General features: G+C 48.8%; 1 long non-coding RNA gene and 1 other non-coding gene across 2 annotated transcripts in view; both read left to right on the top strand.

Annotated features, from left to right (window-relative positions):
- Window positions 1–15900, top strand: part of LOC124720445 — a 469216-nt gene that overhangs the window by 200429 nt on the left and 252887 nt on the right. The window lies entirely within an intron of this gene.
- On the top strand, window positions 9414–9488 carry Trnat-ugu. Its single transcript has one exon. It is a non-coding gene; the product is annotated as a tRNA-Thr (tRNA).

The following is a 15900-nucleotide window of genomic DNA, read 5'->3' on the forward strand; positions in this document are numbered from 1 at the left end:
TGTGATGTCCTTAGGTTAGTTAGGTTTAAGTAATTCTAAGGTCTAAGGGACTGATGACATCAGGAGTTAAGTCCCATAGTGCTGAGAGCCATTTGAGCCATAAAATAGCCAACAAACAATAACTGAAAGGGAATATGTAGTATGAAAGTTACTTGGGCAAAAGGAGGGGACATACAAAAATTGTGGGTTCAACGAACCCCTCCCTTAGGCGTCCTAGGGTTAAGTTTTGGAAACAGAAGTCGGGAGCGTACGGAGAATGATCGAATGAATAAAAAACTCGAACGCTTTACTTTCACGCCATCGTAGCTTTCCAGGTGTTTTACAATATATATAAATGACCTAGTAGATAGTGTCGGAAGTTCCGTGCGGCTTTTCGCGGATGATGCTGTAGTATTCAGAGAAGTTGCAGCATTAGAAAATTGTAGCGAAATGCAGGAATATCTGCAGCGGATAGGCACTTGGTGCAGGGAGTGGCAGCTGACTCTTAACATAGACAAATGTAATGTATTGCGAATACATAGAAAGAGGAATCCTTTATTGTATGATAGCGGAACAAACACTGGTAGCAGTTACTTCTGTAAAATATCTGGGAGTATGCTTACGGAACGGTTTGAGCTGGAATGATCATATAAAATTATTTGTTGGTAAGGCGGGTGCCAGGTTGAGATTCATTGGGAGAGTCCTTAGAAAATGTAGTCCATCAACAAAGGAGGTGGCTTACAAAACACTTGTTCGACCTATACTTGAGTATTGCTCATCAGTGTGGGATACGTACCAGATCGGGTTGACGGAGGAGATAGAGAAGCTCCAAAGAAGAGCGGCGCGTTTCGTCACAGGGTTATTTGGTAAGCGTGATAGCGTTACGGAGATGTTTAGCAAACTCAAGTGGCAGACTCTGCAAGAGAGGCGCTCTGCATCGCGGTGTAGCTTGCTCGCCAGGTTTCGAGAGGGTGCGTTTCTGGATGAAGTATCGAATATATTGCTTCCCCCTACTTATACCTCCCGAGGAGATCACGAATGTAAAATTAGAGAGATTCGAGCGCGCACGGACGCTTTCCGGCAGTCGTTCTTCCCGCGAACCATACGCGACTGGAACAGCAAAGGGAGGTAACGACAGTGGCACGTAAAGTGCCCTCCGCCACACACCGTTGGATGGCTTTGCGGAGTATAAATGTAGATGTGGATGTTCTTGTGATTCTTATGGGACCGATATGTAGGACGTTATACTATACACTATGTGATAAAATGTATCTGGTCACCTGGCTGAAAATGAGTTAAAAGTTCGTGGCGCTCTCCATCTCCAATGCTGGAATTCAATACGGTGTTGGCCCACCCTTAGCCTTGATGACGACTTCCACTATCGCAGGCATACGTTCAATCATGTGCTGGAAGTCGGCGTTCCAAAACATTGCAAAGGTGTTCTGTAGGATGCAGGTCATGACTCTGTGCAGACCAGTCCATTACAGGGATGTTATTGTCGTGTAACCACTCCGCCACAGGCCGTGCATTATGAACAGCTGCTCGATCGTGTTGAAACATGCAGTCGCCATCCCCGAATTGCTTTTCAATAGTGTGAAGGCAGAAGGTGCATAAAACATCAATGTAGGCATGTGCTGCAAAACAACAAGGGGTCCAAGCCCCCTCCATGAAAAACACGACCACACCGTAACACCACCGCCTCCGTATTTTACCCCCCCAGGCGGTCCACACCTCTTTCGTGGATACGTGCGTGGCGAGCACGGGGCCCCGAGCCATTGCAGCCTTCTTTCTCTCCCGGGCTGCATTTCCTTTCCCTTCCCCTCCTTTCCCCTCCATACCCCTTTCCCCTCGCCCTCTCCTCCCCCTCTATTGGTGTCCTTGCTTATGTTGGCCCCCGCTATCCTCCTGGTTCTGTTGGTTTTACACTCTGGCTTTGTTGCGTAATCATCTCCTCCTTTTGGCATTCCTTGGTCCCCCTCTGGGGTTTGACCTCCATTCCAAAATTTCTCTTCCGTAGTGTGAGCCATTTGGGGAAGAGCACCTTACCTAGTGTCTCCGACGTGTGCCCTCCTAGTATATTCCACCTTTCTTCTACGTCGTTGTCTGATGCTAGGGTGCATAGCCAGCACGGTAGCCAGCCCGTGTGGTGGGGTCGCTATGTACCCTTTTGGTTGAGCCCCCTGAACACACAGGGATCACACTTCTGATACCTGAGCTGTGACCTCCTCATGCATGCCTTGGAGTGGTTGCTCGTCATCCTGGAGCATCGGAACTCCCGGCAATGGCCGCCGTGCCAGACGGCCCTTGCTGTGGCTGGGTGGCGCCCGTGAGGAGAGCCCCTGATCGGAGTGGGTGGTATCAGGGCGGACGCTATGCAGATGAAACGCATAAGGGTCCAAACCTCTGGCCGCTCTTCTGCGGCCGTCTCTCTGCGTGGTACTGATTCCTCAAGTGCTGCTTCTCTTGCCCCTTCGGCCTTCCCTTCCGTGGCTACCCCCTGGGAGGAGGGTCAGGCCCGTCGTCTAGGGGCAAAACCTTTCCCCCGTTATCTAGTTTGCACCAGGACTGATGGAGATACTTTCACCAGTGTCAAACCTTTATTCTTTGTGGAACACATTGAAGACAAGTTCGGCGAAGTGGACTCCCTGAGCAAGATGCGGTCGGGTTCGTTACTGATAAAAACTGCTTCGGCTGCCCAATCTGCGGCCCTTCGTGCCTGTACCCATCTTGGCACAATTCCCGTGTCCATTACCCCTCACCAGTCTCTAAATATGGTACAAGGTGTGATTTTTCACAGAGACCTCATCCTTCAAACTGATGAGGAACTTCGGGACAATCTCGGACGGCGGGGTGTTCACTTTGTTCGGCGTGTTCAGAAGGGTCCTAAAGATAATCGTATTGATACTGGTGCCTTTATCCTGGCCTTTGAAGGGGATACCCTTCCTGAGAAAGTTAAGATTATGGTCTATCGCTGTGATGTGAAGCCGTACATCCCACCTCCTATGCGGTGTTTTAAGTGCTTGCGTTTTGGCCACATGTCTTCTCGCTGTACCCAGGACCCTCTCTGTGGTGACTGTGGACGTCCACTCCATGAGGGGAGTCCCTGTGTTCCCCCTCCTGTATGTGTAAATTGTCATGGTAGTCATTCTCCACGTTCAGCAGATTGCCCAGTCTATAAGAAAGAAAAAAAGATACAGGAGTATAAGTCTCTTGATCGTTTAAGCTACACAGAGGCCCGTAAGAAATATGCACGATTGCACCCTGTGTCCATGACATCTAGTTACGCCTTGGTTACATCTTCATCCCTTCCTCCCCCTTCCTTACCCCCATCCCGGACCCCTCTCCTTCCCCCCTCCCCTGCGGCTCCCACACCTTCTCCCCTGGGCGCTGCTCCCCCTCCCCAGCCGGAGAAGTGTCCCACTCCTTCGGCGTCTGCCGGTCAAGGGCGCCTCTCCCGGGATGCCCCTTCCCGGCACCTTCCAGGTCAAAGGTCTGCTGCAGCGCGGCGACCGCGAGAGCCGCGGTCTATCGGCCCCCAGGTCGCCCGGTCACTTTCTGTTCCTGATCTTGCTGCAGCTGGCTCCATTATGCCACACAGCCCTCCTCGAACTCAGCCTGAAAAGAAGAAGAAACATAAGTCCCGGGACAAAGAGCCTCTGGTGTCACCGGAGGTCCCTTCCCCGGCTTCACAACCGGATTCTGACCTGTCGTTTATGGATGTCGCCCCCTCCTTGTCGGTGACGGGTGGGGACCCGGCGGTATGACTGGATTTAGCGTGTTCAGCCCTCATTTAAACCATCGTTCTGTGGTTCTCCAATGGAATTGTAATGGCTACTATCGTCACCTTCCGGAATTGAAATCCCTTCTTTCGTCCTACTCAGCAGCTTGTGTGGTTCTCCAGGAATCTCATTTTACTGATGCTCACTCACCGACCCTCCGTGGGTTCCGTGTTTTCTGTCGAAATCGGGTCGGACCCTTGCGGGCTTCTGGTGGCGTTTGTACGTTGGTCCGTACAGACATTGCTAGCACGTGGATTCCTCTCCAAACTACATTGGAAGCAGTTGCTGTTAGGGTCCACTTAGACTCTGCAGTCACAGTATGCAATCTTTATCTCCCTCCTGACAGGACTCTTACACCTGCTGCCTTAACCACCCTTCTTCAGCAACTTCCTCCTCCCTTCCTCCTCCTTGGGGATTTTAATGCTCATCATCCTTTGTGGGGCAGTGCCTTTCCATCTAGACGAGGTCTTCTTATCGACCAATTTATTGCAGACCACGACCTGTGCCTTCTTAATGATGGCTCCCCTACTCATTTCAGTGCTGGTCATGGTACCTTTTCTGCCATTGATCTTTCTCTTTCTTCTCCCTCTCTCCTCCCTTCATTACACTGGTCGCCACACGACGACCTTTGTGATAGTGACCATTTCCCGTTGATTATCACGCTCCCTTCCCGCTCCCCGATGGAGAGGTTACCTCGTTGGTCTTTCCACCGCGCCGATTGGCCTCTATATACTGCACAGGTCGAGTTTTCTCCCTCTTTGTCGGGTTGTATTGATGACGTCCTACGTGACGTGTCTGACGCGATTGTTCGCGCTGCTAACCTTGCTGTCCCGCGCTCATCTGGACAATTTCGTCGTCGGCAAGTCCCGTGGTGGAGTACGGCCATTGCCATTGCCATCCGTGATCGCCGTCGAGCTTTGCAACACTTTAAGAGGCACCCATCTGTAGCCAGCCTTTCTACCTTTAAGCGCCTTCGCGCTAAAGCCCGTTATTTAATCAAACAGAGCAAGCGGATATGTTGGGAACGATTCGTTTCTTCCCTTGGTTCCACTGTCCCTCTGTCACGGGTATGGGCTACACTTCGCTCTCTCCAAGGTTGCCATCGGCAGTCCACCCTCCCAGGCCTTCACCTCCCAGATGGCATTTGTACGGACCCATTAGTTCTTGCAGAACATCTTGCGACCCATTTTGCAGTGGCATCAGCGTCGGCCTCCTATCCAGCTGCTTTCCTTCATCAAAAACAGCAGGCTGAAGCTGTCACCTTATGTTTCACCACTTGTGAGTCAGAATCTTACAACGAACCTTTCACTGAATGGGAATTTCTTTCTGCTCTATCTGCTTCTCATGATACGGCTCCTGGCCCAGATTCCATTCATAACCAGCTGCTTCAACATCTCAGTGCTCCACAACGGCACCATCTTCTTCGGGTGTTTAACCGTATCTGGCTCCAGGGTGACTTCCCTTCTCAGTGGAGGGATAGCATTGTGGTTCCTGTCCTTAAGCGTGGTCAGAACCCCCTATCTGTTGACAGCTATCGGCCAATTAGTTTGACCAATGTTGGTTGTAAGTTACTTGAACGGCTGGTAGCCCGTCGGCTCACTTGGGTCCTCGAATCTCGGGATCTATTGTCCTCTTACCAGTGTGGCTTTCGAGAGGGACGATCTCCAATCGATCATTTGCTTCGCTTGGAATCCGCAGTTCGGCAGGCTTTTTCCCAGCGCCGCCATTTGGTTGCAGTGTTTTTTGACCTTCGCAAGGCCTATGACACGGCCTGGCGCCATCACATCTTACTAACCCTTCATCAGTGGGGTCTTCGGGGCCCACTCCCGATTTTTATCCGCCAGTTCCTGATCCATCGGTCATTCAGAGTTCGAGTTGGTACTGCTTTTAGTTCTCCACGGACCCAGGAGACGGGCATCCCACAGGGTTCTGTCTTGAGTGTCCTTCTTTTCCTCATTGCTATCGATGGACTTGTGGCCTCTGTCGGTTCCTTGGTCGCCCCTGCCCTGTATGTGGATGATTTCTGCATTTGGGTTAGTTCCTCCTCGATGCCATCTGCAGAACGGCAGCTCCAGGTGGCTATACGGCGTGCCTCTGCATGGACCCTCTCCCACGGGTTTCAATTCTCTCCTTTAAAATCGCGGGTGGTCCACTTCTGTCGCCGTATTACGGTCCACCCTGATCCAGAGCTCTATCTCGCTGCACAAAGATTGCCTGTGGTTCCACAGTTTCGTTTCCTAGGTCTTCTTTTCGACAACAAGCTCACTTGGCTGCCCCATATCAGACTCCTGAAGGTAGGATGTTTCCGTAAACTCAATGTCCTTCGCTTCCTTGCCCACTCCTCCTGGGGTGCGGACCGTTCCCTCCTCCTCCGTCTTTATCGTGCTCTAGTTCTGTCACGTTTGGACTATGGTTGTCAAGTTTATGGTTCAGCTGCTCCTTCCACGCTGCACGTGCTGGATCCAGTCCACCATCGTGGTATCCGTTTGGCCACCGGTGCCTTCCCTACTAGCCCTGTTGATAGTCTCCTGGTTGAAGCTGGGATCCCCCCCCCTTTCTGTTCGGCGGTCCCAGCGTCTGGTGTCTTATGCCCTTACTATCCGTTCTTCTCCCGCTCATCCTTCCTATTCTATCCTATTCCCAGACCATGGACGTCGCCCGCCTGACTCCCGCCCTCGGGCGGGTTTACCGGTTGGGCTGCGCCTTGCGTCTCTTACCCGTGATTTTCGGCTTCCTTCTTTGTCCTGTCTTCCTCGCTCCCTCCCCTCCACCCCTCCTTGGTTAGTTCCTCGGCCTCGACTTCGGATGGATCTCCGCCGCGGACCGAAAGATTCCATCCCCCCGGTGGTGTTCCGTACCTTTTTCAAAAAAATGGTTCAAATGGCTCTGAGCACTATGGGACTCAACTGCTGAGGTCATTAGTCCCCTAGAACTTAGAACTAGTTAAACCTAACTAACCTAAGGACATCACAAACATCCATGCCCGAGGCAGGATTCGAACCTGCGACCGTAGCGGTCTTACGGTTCCAGGCTGCAGCGCCTTTAACCGCACGGTACCTTTTTCCGCCAAATTTTATGGGAGTTTCGGGATGCTGTTATTTTTTACACTGATGGCTCTAAATCTGCTGATCATGTTGGGTATGCCTTCACGTCCTCTGTTGGAACGGAAAATCATCTGCTGCCACCCACATGTGGGGTGTTTACTGCGGAATTGATGGCAATTTCCCGGGCCCTTACCTTTATTAAACAATCCCAACACAACCGCGTTTTGTTATGTACGGACTCGATGAGTGGCCTTCTTGCTATTGACCGGTGTTTTTCGCGCCATCCCTTGGTCTCTGCCATCCATGACCATCTCGCTGATCTTCACCGTGCTGCTTGTTCCATTGACTTCTTATGGGTCCCGGGCCATGTGGGTATCCCGGGTAATGAGCTCGCTGATCGTTTGGCTGGGGGAGCAGTTACTTACCCCCCGTTTTCCGTAACCCCTCCTGCAGCGGATTTACGGCTTCACATCAAATCCCACTTTGCCCAGTCATGGGCCAATTCTTGGGAGGCTACTCCACTGTCTAATAAACTTCGTGCCATTAAGGTGAATAAAGGCCCATGGCGTTCTTCCTTTAGCCTCTCCCGCAAGGACTCGACCACACTGTGTCGTCTCCGCATTGGCCATACCAGGCTGACCCATGGTTTCCTTTTGCGTGATGAGCCACCCCCGCTATGTGGTTGTGGAGCCTTCCAGTCAGTGGCCCACATTTTGGTTGAATGCCCCCTTCTTTTGGCTCTGCGTGCTAAGTACAGACTCCCCCACACTTTACCTTTGATGTTGGCTGACGATTCCCGGATGGTCTCTCTGGTTCTAGGTTTCCTCCGGGAGAGTGGTTTTTATTCTCAGTTTTAAAGTTTTTAATCTCCCTCTGGTGTTGGGGCAGGGCGGTGAGTGTTTGGGTGTCTCCCACTGTAGGCAGTGTTCAGAGATTCCCGATTCACCTCCCTGACCGGAATCCTCTTTTCTTTCCCTTTTACTCTGTTTTTACCCCTTCTTTTTAAGGCTTGGTTAGTTTTTCTGTTCCCATACGTACTTTCTGCATTATAGCAGTTGTACCTTTTAAGTCACAGGTGGTCTTGCCTATGCTGTTTCAGCATAGCGTTTGGTTCGTTCTCTTGCCAACTTCCCTCATTTGTTTTTACTAATGACATCGTGACTGCCCTTTTACGTTTCCCCTTTATCCGTTTTATTTTTCTGACTATACTGAGATGTCCCGTTAGCAGAATGGAGTCTATTTGAAACAAGGGACTGATGACCTTGCTGTTTGGTCCCTTTAACCTCAAACAACCAAACATCCGTATTTTACTGTTGGCACTACACACGCCGGCAGATGACGTTCATCGACCATTCTGCATACCCACACCCTGCCATCAGATCGCCACATTGTGTACCGTGATTCGTCACACCACACGACGTTTTTCTACTGTTCAATCGTCCAATGTTTACGCTCCTTACGCAAAGCGAGGCGTCGTTTGGCATTTACCGGTGTGATGTGTGTCGTTCGACCATGAAATCCAAGTTTTCTCACCTCCCGCCTAACTGTCATAGTACTTGCAGTGGATCCTGATGCAGTCTGAAATTCCTGTGTGATGGTCTGGATAGATGTCTGCCTATTACACATTACGACCCTCTTCGACTGTCGGAAGTCTCTGTCAGTCAACAGACGAGGTCGGCCTGTACGCTTTTGTGCTGTACGTGTCCCTTCACGTTTCCTCTTCACTATCACATCCGAAACAGTGGGCCTAGGTATGTTCAGGAGTGTGGCAATCTGGCGTACAGACATATGACACAAGTGACACCCGATCACCTGACCACGTTTGAAGTCCGTGAGTTCCGCGGAGCGCCCCATTCTGCTCTCTCACGGTGTCTAACGACTACCGAGGTCGCTGATATGGAGTACGTGGCAGCACGATGCACCTAATATGAATAAACGTATGTTTTTTTGGGTGTCCGGATGCTTTTGATCACGTAGTGTAGGAGGTTATACTATGACTCTTCACTTAATTTAGTCTGGAGCCACGCGACCGCTACGGTCGCAGGTTCGAATCCTGCCTCGGGCATCGATGTGTGTGATGTCGCTAGGTTAGTTAGGTTTAAGTAGCTCTAAGTTCTAGGGGACTGATGACCTCATATGTTAAATCCCATAGTGCTCAGAGACATTCGAACCATTTTCTCTTCACTTAACAGTCGCCGATGGGGATTAAAAGTAGGCTCTGAGGGGTTGGTTTGCATCTGCCAGTTCATTTTCTTCAGCATCTCTGTCACACTCTGCCATGTGTCAAACAAAACTGTGACCATTCGCACTGCCCTTCTCTGTATACGTTCAATATCACCTGTTATTCCTGTACGGTACAGGTCCACACACTTGAGCAGTATTCTATATGACGGTAGTTACCGTGGATGACCATGCAGCTTTGCTAGAAATGAAATGATAATTAAATGGACACCCTAGCTGCAAACAGGCGTTGATGTACTTCATTGGGGACATGTTGAAAATGTGTGCCCCGACCGGCGCACTACGAATGTAGTGGTGTGGACATGTTGGGAATGTGGATCTCACGGGGAGCGTGCAAGGGATAAGTCGCTGCAGACGCACTATGATCTGTGCCCGCGGTGGCTCAGATGGATAGAGCGTCTGCCATGTAAGCGGGAGATCCCGGGTTCGAGTCCCGGTCGGGGCACACATTTTCAACATGTCCCCAATGAAGTACATGAACGCCTGTTTGCAGCTAGGGTGTCCATTTAATTATGATTTGTATTCTAGATTGGTTTGCTCGAGTACTTCGCAAGGAATTTCCTTTCCAGGCTAATTGCACTTCGTCTACCACCTGCTGTAGTCAGTTTCATATCCGCACGAAGTTTTAGAACCTGGTGGTCTATTTGCGTGAGTTGAGTTAGCGGATCACATCTGTGACTGTCTGATATTTTAGTGACAGGATACTTTATGGTTTTTTTTTTTGTCAGCTGGACAGTTTTACTTTTTTTGTGAAAATCTGAAGCAACTTGCCAATCTTTGCACCGCTTTGAAATCTTATCAAACTTCGAATGAATATTTTGTGCAGCTGTTTTGAGACACTGTGCCCTACTTCATTATAGATAGCCGCGTCATCTGCAGAAAAAACCCTGATTAATATGATCAGCGCCTGCTGCGAAGATTGGCATGCAACGACCATCGACATAAAAATAAATGTCAGGTGAAGCGCGGATGTAGGCGAGGAGATCCGGTATAGTTTTACTATACGATGGCAGAAATGTCAGTGGGATCAGTCACTGCCTTAGAATATCCCGGTACTTTCCGTCCGCAGCGGTTTATGTTGCAACGTTCAAATACCGCTGTACTTAACTCACGTTTAGAATCAGCTGCCAGTTTTCGCAGCGGCCGCCGATCAAGTTTCCTGTGACGATTTTTGAACATTACCTACTTGTACAAAACTCTGTCGTGCAAGATAGGGACACGTATTAGTAGACAAAGGCCAGCTGCGCATTGGACTAAACGGACGACATTTTCAGCAAGAAATACTCACCAAGCCGCACAGCCAAAACTGTCTCTCTACACCACTACCGTCACAAAAATAGCGCACTTGCGACCTCTTTTTCCACTTTAATAAAGGCGTTTCTTTTTATCTCGTCTAAACTGTATTTTGTATTCGCAGTCCTTTGGCACCTTGTATCTTTCATCTTTCGTTGACTACTCCAAGTGACTCTAGTAACTTGAAGTACATTTCACTGAAGTTCATTTTCTATGTTCAGGACAAAATATTCCTAACGACCACTACTACGTGTTGTTCCGTGATTGTGGCTTACGAAACTCTTAGCACTTAGATGGGTGTATAGAAGTGTTAAGCACATATTTTTCCCCCAGGTTATCACGCGGAAAATTCTGTGATACGGCCGTCATTATAATGTGCTAAGGATACGATTCGAATCGGCCACTGCGTTGGAATAATAAACATTCCGATTAAGAGAGAGAGAGACAGAGCTACCCTCTGTGCATTAGTTCGTTTTTCCGGAACATACATTCGTCTTTGGTCAGGTGGACATGTAGCCGGCCGCTGTGGTCGAGTCGTTCTAGGCGCTTCAGTCCGGACCACACGGCTAGTACGGTCGCAGGTTCGAATCCTGCCTCGGGCATGGATGTGTGTGACGTCCTTAGGTTAGTTAGGTTTAAGTAGTTCTAAGTTCTAGGGGACTGATGACCTCAGATGTTACGTCCCATAGTTATTGGCAGAAAATGGAGAGAGTGGGGATCAATAGTAGAGCGAGATGGTGAATGTGAAGGCTTAACTACTCGTACAGAGTGACACTGGCTAAAAGATTTACAGTATTCTATGTGAAAAAAGAGCGGGAAATTGTTCGCATGCGGAAGTTTTTGATGAGGAAGGAAGAATGACGATTGACGCTTCTGTTTCCCCAATTTTCTGTCAGTCTTTTAAAGAGGAGCATATTCGTCTTTTTGCTGTTGGGACACGAGCAGTTTTCCGTTGCTCGTTATAATACGAGGGCTATCCACAAAGTACATTACGTTTTGGAATTAAAAATAAATAAAGGATTGGAAATTTTTTTTATTATATACAGATGAAAGCCACACTTAAATACTACTTTTCTACACAGTTGCCATTTAAATTAAGACACTTATCGTAGCGATGGACGAGCTGGGAAATTCCTTCGTCGTAAAATTCGGCCGCCTGCGCCTTCAACCACGTGGTCACCTCTTTTGGGACAGAAAAGGTGTGATTTTTGTGGATTTCCTGGAAAGAGGCACTACAATAAACTCTCAAAGGTATTGCCAAACTCTGCACAACCTCAGAAGAGAAATACAAAACAAGCGCAGGGGAAAGTTTGGCTCAAAGATCTTGCTGATTCACGACAACGCCCGGGCCCACACGGCAAATGCCACTCGTGGAGTTCTCGAACCTTTTAAGTGGGAGTTGTTTCCTCACCCGCCGTACAGTCCCGACCTGGCACCGAGCGACTTCCACTTATTCCCAGCAATGAAGAAGTGGTTGGCTGTGCAGCGTTTTGATGACGACGCACAGCTTCGAGAAGAGGTAACCACGTGGTTGAAGGCGCAGGCGGCCGAATTTTACGACGAAGGAATTTCCAAGCTCGGCCATCGCTACGATAAGTGCCTTAATTTAAATGGAAGCTATGTAGAAAAGTAGTATTGAAGTGTGGCTTTCATCTGTATATAATAAAAAAAATTCCAATACTTTATTTATTTTTAATTCCAAAACGTAATGTACTTTGTGGATAGCCCTCGTACCGAAGTGGCGGTTCCACGGAAATTTTGTTTCGGACCTAGGTATCGTTGCTACGTGCGTTCGCGCTCTCCGGCCGTGCACCTAGGTCTACCTACTGTGCCGCGGGGAGCGATTCGCGACACAATCGATACGCGGCGCCACAATCGTTGATTAATCGGGCAGAGAGGGTGGGGCCTGCAGGGGGCGTGCGTGTCTGCCGAGTCCGCGGTTCGATACCCGGCCGGCGGACGGGGGCACATTCCGTGCGCTTCGGTCCGGACCGGAATGAGGGCGATGTAGGCCTTGCAGGGAGGCGCGGCGGGGTGGATTGGGGGCGTGGATGATTAAGGAGGAGGGGGGGGGGGGGCGGAATCTGAGAGCCACACGTACCAAGAGATTCGTGTGGAATGCACAGTGGGCGGAAAAATTTGACGCAAGTACAAAACGTGAATTTAGTGTATACAAGTGAGAGATACGAACTGGAGAATTTACCAAGGCACGACTAACTGGCTGATAGAACCCAGTTCGCTGTACTGCACGCATCTGTTCAGAGGCAAGGGCAGTAACTTCCGGTGTGTCTCAAGGATCACTGGCGGCCGTTGTGGCCGAGCGGTTCTAGCCGCTTCGGTCCGGAACCGCCTTGCTGCTACGATCGCAGGTTCGAATCCTGCCTCGGGCGTGGATGTGTGTGACGTCCTTAGGTTAGGTAGGTTTAAGTAGTTCTGAGTCTAGGGGACTGATGACCACAGATGTTAAGTCCCATAGTGCTCAGAGCCATTTGATTTGAGCAAGGACCACTGATGTGCTCAGTATAAGAGGGAAGGGGAAGTAGCTGAGGATGAGATGAGAGATACGATATTGCGAGAAGAATTTGAAAGAACACTGAGAAATGTAAGTAGAAATATCGCCCCTGGGGTAGACAACATTTTCTAAGAATTTGCCGGCCGGTGTGGCCGTGCGGTTATAGGCGCTTCAGTCTGAAATCGCGTGACCGCTACGGTCGCAGGTTCGAATCCTGCCTCGGGTATGGATGTGTGTGATGTCCTTAGGTTAGTCAGGTTTAAGTAGTTCTAAGTTCTAGGGGACTGATGACCACAGATGTTAATCCCATAGTGCTCAGAGCCAGTTGAACTTCTAAGAATTTGGAGAGCGAAAATATCATCTATAAAAACCAACACGGACTCCGTAGACAATTCTTGCGAGAATCAGCTCGCTTTGTTGCTCCATGAGACCTACACCGCTGTAGACAACGACGCTCAGGTTGATGGCCTGTTCCTTGACTTTAGGAAAGCATTTGACACCGTTCCGCACTGCCGTTTAGTGGAAAAAAATTACGAGTTTATCGAGTATCGGAGCAGATTTGCGACTCGATTCGAGACTGCCTTGCAGATAGAATTCAACAAGTCGTTTTTACCGGAACAAAATCGGCAGATGTAAAGGTAATATCCGTAGTGGTTCAAATGATTGAAATGGCTCGGAGCACTATGGGACTTAACATCTGAGGTCATCAGTCCCCCAGAACTTAGAACTACTTAAACCTAACTAACCTAAGGACGTCACACACATCCATGCCCGAGGCAGGATTCGAACCTGCGACCGTAGCGGTTGCGCGGTTCCAGACTGAAGCGCCTAGAACCGCTCGGCCACATCGACCGGCCTATCCAAAAGATTTGAAGAGGATAGATGAATGAAGGTTCTAGCAGTTGGCCCTGAACTACATATGTGACATATTTCGCATGCATGAATAAGACTGTATCAGTATCCAAAAGATTTGAAGAGGATAGATGAATGGTGAAGGTTCTGGCAGTTGACCCCGAACTAAATATATGTGACATATTTCGCATACATGAGAAATGAAATCCACTGCTGTACAACTACAATGTTGATGACAAATCGCTAGAAACATATGGAGCAGTAACTATGCAGAGCGACCGTAGGTGGTACGTCCACATAAAACAAATAGTAGGAAAAGTAAATGCCAAACTGAGATTTATACGGAGAATCTTAAGGAAACGTAACTCATGCACGAAATAACTGGTTTACAAGACGTAGGACCTACTCTGAAGTATTGTTCACCCATCTGGGACGCTTACCAGGTAGGAATAAGAGAAGAGAGAGGGGGAGAGAGAGAGAGAGAGAGAGAGAGAGAGAGAGAGAGAGAGAGAGGGGGGGGGGGGAGAGGGAGGGAAGATCCAGAGAAGAGCGGCGCGTTTCGTCACGGTTTCGTTTAGATGGTGCGAGAGCGTTACAGAGATGCGCAACAGACTTCAGCGGCAGACGGTACAAGAGAGGCGTTGTGCGTCACAGAGTCATTCACTGTAATAATTTTGAGAGAGCACTTTGCGAGAAGACTTGGACAACATATTAATTCCACCCACAAACATCCCGTGAAACGAGCAAGATGAGGGAATTCGAGAAATTTTAGGATTAACAACAACCATTCTTCGCGTGCGTCGGTCGCGAATCAAAAATAGTGTCACTACAAGTACCCTCCGCCACACACCATTATACCCTCAGATATAAGGAATAAAGTAATAATTCCACTTCCTATGAAGGCAGGCGTTGACGGGCGTGAAAAGTACCGAACTATCGGTTTAATAAGTCATGGTTGCAGAATTCTTTGCAGAATAGTGTAAAAAAAAGTGGTAGGAGCCGACCTCGGGGAAGTTCAGTTTGGATTCCGCATAAATGTCAGAACACGTGAGGCAGTATTTTACCCTACACATTATCTTAGAAGTTAGGCTGAGGGAAACCAAGCATACGTTTATAGTTTTTGTAGATTTGGAGAATGCTTCTAACGACACTCCTTGAAATTGTGAAAGTATCAGTAATAAAATACATTGTCCGAAAGGTTCTTTACAACTTGCACAGAAAACAATGGTTCAAATGGCTCTAAGCACTATGGGGCTTAACATTTGACGTCATCAGTCCCCTAGACTTAGAACTACTTAAACCTAACTAACCTAAGGACATCGCACAGCCGGCCGGTGTGGCCGTGGGGTTCTAGGCGCTTCAGTCTGGAACCGCGTGACCGCTACGGTCGCAGGTTCGAATCCAGCCTCGGGCATGGATGTGTGTGATGTCCTTAGGTTAGTTAGGTTTAAGTAGTTCTAAGTTATGGGGGACTGATGACCTCAGATGTTAAGTCCCATAGTGCTCAGAGCCATTTGAACCTCGAGATCTATACTGTAAGATTACAAATGAACTATCGAAAGTCATCACTGTACACAAAAATCAACATACGAAACGAAAGAACTGTCTTTTTCGTATACATAATGACGCCAAGCCAACATACTAATGTTTTTAAATGCTTCTCACTCTACCCAGACACTACGTGTGGTCTCGAGTTGGCTCAGGTAGGCCTTTTCGGGTCATCCGAGGCGCTAGATTAGTAGTTCGGAATTCCATGGAACAAATTTCTTCAGAAATTAGATTCTTTGCTTCATATTTTACAAGGTTCAAAGTATCTTTCAAGCCAATAAAAGAGATTTGTTTTTAAATTCTACAGAGGTCTTACCCATTAATGTCTCAATTCCTAATCCAATTCCCCCAAGTCCCTCACTACGGTCGCAGGTTCGAATCCTGCCTTGGGCATGGATGTGCGTGGTTTCCTTAGGTTCGTTAGGTTCAAAAATGTTTCAAATGGCTCTGAGCACTATGGGACTTAACATCTGAGGTCATCAGTCCCCTAGAACTTAGAACGAATTAAACCTAACTAACCTATGGACACCACACACATCCATGCCCGAGGCAGGATTCGAACCTGCGACCGTAGCACTCGCGCGGTTGCAAACTGAAGCGCCTAGAACCGCATGGCCACTACGGCGGGCGGTTCGTTAGGTTTAAGTAGCTC

The sequence above is a fragment of the Schistocerca piceifrons genome, chromosome 11, assembly GCF_021461385.2.
Source record: "Schistocerca piceifrons isolate TAMUIC-IGC-003096 chromosome 11, iqSchPice1.1, whole genome shotgun sequence".
In the NCBI taxonomy this organism is placed as follows: Eukaryota; Metazoa; Arthropoda; class Insecta; order Orthoptera; family Acrididae; genus Schistocerca; species Schistocerca piceifrons.